Source organism: Bombus vancouverensis, chromosome 2 (assembly GCF_051014615.1).
Source record: "Bombus vancouverensis nearcticus chromosome 2, iyBomVanc1_principal, whole genome shotgun sequence".
In the NCBI taxonomy this organism is placed as follows: domain Eukaryota; kingdom Metazoa; phylum Arthropoda; class Insecta; order Hymenoptera; family Apidae; genus Bombus; species Bombus vancouverensis.
The window spans coordinates 14,808,726-14,814,923 of record NC_134912.1 but is presented as its reverse complement, the minus strand read 5'-3'; positions in this window follow the sequence as shown (position 1 = coordinate 14,814,923).

The window sequence follows — 6,198 nt, the reverse complement described above, 5'->3', positions numbered from 1 at the left end:
TTCGTTCATCGTTGTCCTGAAATATTAACAGAATGCAATAAAATGCAACAAAACCATACATGGTTTTTCTCATATGTTTACCTCATTCTCAATTTCAAAGATCCAAAACCAGCCACCGTTATCCTAAGCTAACTAACCATGATACTTCTAATCAACATTCTACCTCTCAATTCTCGTTATCGCCGGAAGTCACTTAAACCTTGATACATATATCTATTTAAGTAATAATCGCGACAGCTCCACTCGTGAAGGGTAAAAGAAAAAAAATTGAAGGAGCGTGCGTCGCATGGTTGAGAAGAAGAAGTGGGGACCAGCAGCTTCCAACCACGGAGTGGCAGGGTCTCGTATCAGTCCCGTGGGTGCGTGGTCGTCCAATTCGGTGTCTGCTACTCGACACAGGGGTGTAAAACTGGCGAGGGGACACACGCACCGCACCGAAACGACGCGCCGTCGGCTTTTGCGTTGCTGGAACGCAATCCAGAACACCTTCTTCTAATCACCCTCTAATCGCTCCTACCTATATTTGTGGGAAACCGCACCACACACCATCTACATAGGCGCCACCTTGTGATTTGTGAATATACTTGAGTTGTCCCTTCCGATAAGTCATTCCTTTTTTATTGTATTTTTTCTTGCCTTTCGATTCTATGGTCTTGAAAAGAGGTGGGATGGTTTTATTTGAAGATTATAGGGAAAGATATTGTCTTGAGTGTTGTTCCCTTCCAAATCTGAGGAGAACATACATTAGGCTGATTAACGCTCTTTATATGTAAATTTTATAACTAGACTGCAAATGTTTATGTAAATTTATATGCCAGAATATGCCAGAGGAAATTAAATTTGAATGAAAGTTTCACCCCATAAATTGTTTTACGTATTTTTGTACATTATGTGTATCCTTTGTGTTTTTTCAGTTTTAAATATTTCATAAATGCATGAACATTCGTAGTTTATGGTTGATCCGCAGATCTGGTTGATTAATGACTTAGTACTTAGTGTGTATCTAGTATAGATTGTCATATCTTCTATTCCCTGATTAAATTAATATATACTTGTATTTTGCGGTTCCATTACTTGTATTACTTCCAAGAATAGAAAAGAGTTGATTTGAAGAAATTGTCCCGGAAAAGTGTGGGTCTAAGGAAAGGCGTGGTAATCGGCCGCCTAGCATCAAAGAGAAGAAATTAGTCGTGTTCAGAAGTGGTCGGTCGATCGCGCGGCATTTCCCTTTGACAACATCTCGGGGTCTGTCAAGAAGTTTCTGCGACCAGACTGGCAGCCAGCCACTCGACCAATCACTTTCTCCCCTATCCCCTAGAAGAAGAACCAAAAATAAAAAAATAATATAAGGAAAAAACGAACATAGTAAGCGTTTAGGAAGAATTCCGGAAAAGAACAGAGCTGCGAATAGATATGTTTTAATAGTCAATTTGGAAATTAAAAAATTTAAAGTTTTATAAAATTAAAAAATTTAGACACTTGGATCGAGCTTAGAGAATATTTTTTAAGAATTCAAAAATTGATTTGGAAATTTACAAATTTGGAATTTAGATTTATTTTTAACTATGTATCACATGGAATTGGTAATTAATGATGGTATTTCAGGCAATAATACTCATAACAATATATGTACCTAATTAGAAGTTATGCGCTGTTGATAACTGTAATTAATTATTTAAGCATGGATACCATGTCTGGCAACAATCGAGTATAAAACCAGATGCCTTCTGTTATCACTAATAATTTATTTCAGTTTTTCTCTCCAACTTTTCCGAACTTTGTCGTACATGTATGTATAGGTTTACGAGCCTGACTCATTCGATTAACATTCTTCGATAATGTAGCTTTTGATCCGTGCAGCCACTTAATGACTCATACTTGTGTAATACATCGTTTCATTTAAAAGCATTATACATACTTTTGAAGTTTTTCGAAAAAACAATCACGGAATTGTTGGACGATTGATATATTAAAGATTGATGATTGTTTCTAAAAATATTTTTAGTTATGATTAAATGGGGCTATTAAAGCGATATTTATTTTGTTTTGTTAATTTGTTTTAATTAGATATTAATTGATGCGACATGTTGGAACAGCACGTGTGACTGTAGAGCAAGGAAACAGGTGCCAGGTTACGTATTTATGCCACAGGTTATCCCTAGGGATAGCTACCGTTTAGGGTGAATCTCTTTGACGTTACAGGATATTCTAACCTCTATGGTCGAAACATCGAAAATACTGCAATTAATTCTGTCATGCCGGAAATCGTGGGCATTAAAGTTGAAAAATCTTGGTTTTCACATGTTCCCCGGGTTATTGATTACGTGTATACTCCTCCGTAAGAAATTAAAAGTTAAATGATATTTCGCATATTTCTGGATTTCTCACTGAAAGTAAAATATTACTGATGACAATTGACTTTAATTATTATTAGGGATAAATATTAATGATAGTTACAAAATATATAATGAAATATTATAAATATTAAATAAATAAATATAAATAATAAAATATGTAATGTAATAATGAAATATTTGGAAATTAAGTTATCAAATTAACCCTAACCTACATTCATCTATTCTTCATTCGTATTAAACTGTATAATTCCATTAACAGAAATTCATTTGATTACATTACTCGATTCTTATTACTTGATTTTGTTGATTACATATTTCCGATTAACATTTCACTATTTGTTATCTACAAAACAGAAAAAATAAAGATTAGTAAATGACAAGTCTAAACAACAATATTTCAATTATCTTGTACTCAACAATAAAAAACGGGATTGATCAATGTCGAGCACGCCATTTTGGTACTAATAGGTGAAGAAGAGTCGAAAAGAGCCGCTGAAGAAAACGAAGAAGAAGCTTGTCAAGAAGGGAAAGAAGTCGCCGGTTACGCCCTCGTTTCAAATTACTTGACGATGAGATCGGCAGCGGCAATGGGCGTCGATCGGTAGGATCTCTTACATGAAACTCGATACAGATCTTTTTTCTAACGACTAAATGCTTGGCGAACTTTTTATTCAAAACCTTTTACTGCTTATTCATTTTTCTATTGTTGAGTTGTCGAATTTGAAATATAGCAAAGACATATGTATTGGACCCAGCTATCTCTTTCATCTATGATTTGACTAATTTGTCAGTTTACTTATATATTCTATTTGACAAAAATTGGGATTATGCAAGGGAATTCAGATCTTGCTTTTATTAATCACTTCGCAAGGAAATTATGGAACAGAAGAAGAATGGAAATGTTTAGAAAGCTATTGAGGAAATTGGAGCAAAGGATAAGTTTCTCACGTGGTCCTCAAAATGGTATCTACATATATTGGGACATAATAGCTGAAGTTGACCTTGGAATTTCTCTGGCGCCAGTCTCTTACTATGGATTTCGTAGAAAATTTACGAGTTTTCCTCGAGTTTCGTACACCGTAAGAAAAGAAGAGAAAATAATCGTTGACGTAGGTAAAAGTCTCGTCCCTCATGTGCAACCACTTGAGCTTTTTTACGTGCCTCTTCATATTTCACACTCGAACCTCCGATTCGTCTTCCTTCTTACTTTATCTTCTTTCTTCTTCCGCGAACCTTTTCACGACCTGTAGGTCCTTTTGCGAAACTTATTTTTGTTTCATTGAAATGTCTCCTTTTCTTTTTTAAGTAGAATATAATAATAATAATTTTTAAAAAATTATTGCATTGCTATAAATAAAACGATAATGAAAGAGGTATGTTATCGGATATAGTTTTTAAGAAAAGTTGTAATTCATTTTTAGTCTGATAAAGGAAGACCATAATTTGGATGATTGCTTTTTAAATGAAACAGGGATATAAAATTTGTGACAGGATGAATATAAATAAGACATAGTTAAATTAATAAGGCAAAAAAAAATATTTCTTAATATTGAAAATTTTTAATCGTTATGCGGTCTTGACTGTTAGAAATAGTCAAATTATCCTAATTTCTCTAATTTTTAAGAAAATTATTTTTTTCTTTTTTTAAGTCTACCTTCAAATTTATTTCATCAATTAATACATCTACAGATTTTTACAATAATGCAGATGAATTGTTGCATTCTTACCACGCATCGACATTACTCTTTTTATCCTTCATTTCTTTATTAGTTTTATCATGCATTCATTACTCATTGTTCGCAGATTTTTCCAAAAGGAGGATGTACATAGATGCCAGATATTAAGCTGTTTTTTTTTTTTTTTATTTAATTCTTTACAACCACAATTTGTCCAGTTTGGATATTTAGTAGAATTTTGTTAAGCCAAGTTATGTTTCCTGTTTGCCCAGGAAGTTCGATGGTCAATTACAAAGACGGAACAGATTTATTGTATTCTGACCTAACCTTAGGGTCATAGATGCGGTCTCAGTGAGCTCAGCATTATGCGCCCTCGAGCTTCGGGTTACCATTTGTTGCGCAGATTGTCTTTCCTTGGTGGCGCGTGACACAGGTTAAGCTGTCTTGAAGAAGACAGTTTTCTTTCATTTCTTTGGTTTCCTTAACTCAACGAAGGAGGTCGGCGCCAGTCTCATCACGGGATCCCGTCGATATCGCAGAAAGAGACACAGTTTCTTTAAATATAGGGATCGGTGTCCAGGAAATTGGAGACTGTCTAACTCACAATGTGAAAAACGTTGGTCTGGAATTCGACTTTATGTCTTTGAAACTTGAAACACCAAACGGAAGTTAGATATACAAAATTTACTTTACACTACGACTTCTTAAACTGAAAAAATTTTTTTTTTATTTGGTAGACTATTTACAATAAATTCTCGTTGAGAATTATAATTAAATTCTTTTGGTACTGTAACTTGGATTATAAGAGTTTATAGTATGTTTGATTCTAGGAAACTGAAAAATTGAGAAAGAAAAAGCATCTTCTTTTTTCTTTTACTTAGATAACTCGGAAAGAATATTTTTTCTTCTTTTCGTTCAATCACTTAATTTACTTAATTCTATCCTCTACACCATAAGGTTGGTAACATAATCTATCATTACGCATTAATAAGGTAATATGTAGTTTATCTTGTTGTACATCTCATTCTAGTTACCTTATCATTGCATCATTAATCATCGTATTACTGTAATTCTAGAGACTCTAGACATTTATTAGCATCTGATCAAAATTCTAATCTGAATTTAATATAGAAAGAAGATAAAAAAATATTTGTAGTAATTTTATTATAAAATCTTGTTAATTTAAAAACTGAAAAACGAATTACATCAAATATCATACATGCAGACGATAAGAATAAAGAAATAGAATACTGTATACATAACAATTCCTAAAACTGTTTCTATATCATCCAAAAATCACAAGTCACTTTCCGTTCCCCAAAAATTCTCGATACTCCTAACTACCGTGTTTCAAAGCTTCTTTCTTATTTTACCAGTTCATTGTGCATGCTAACAAAGCGTGGAAAGAACGGTTGAATGCTGTGTATGGAAACTAGTATCGAAACCAGACTATATTGGCAGGGACATAAATGACGTTTACGAGAAGAATAGAGGGGACAAATGTTTCGCCGTTGCGTTAGTTCATTGCGGAAAAACGATGGGCTCTCGCAGATGTCGACCACGCGTGGATGACGGTCCAGCACTGAAATCCGCTCCCTGTATTTCTCACAACGGGGCGTCTACCGTTTCCACCGACTACGAGAACCTAACCCCAATTTACGCAATCACGAATCACGCCTGCCATCCACTCCTCCGCACTCCGTAATAACTAAATGCATTCCATTCTACATAGGGGTTGTGCTGGCGGTTGGATATGATACTATCAATGTAGATGGCTCTATTGTTGACGGACTGTATTAATTAGATTATTGGCGAAGGACTGTAACACATTAACAGCTGGCATGACGAAATTATAATTTCTATAGATTAATGGATTCTTTTATCTCATCTTAAGATAATTGAACTAATACTAATGTATATTTAGTAACCTAAATTTAACCTAGCCTAGTAAATGCATGCGTAAATACTTATGTATAACCTAAAAAGAAAGAAGAACATTTCTTAAGAGCTTTCCTCTCTTCCTTATGGAAGTTGTGAGGCTTCTTCAATTGCCTACCCAAGTTGTTAATCATCTGCAAAGCACGCAGATGCCTTTTTAAATACTTGACCGAAAATATGGGGTTGATTTTCCCACGGAAGGACGAACGTCCCAAGGGCGCTTTAAG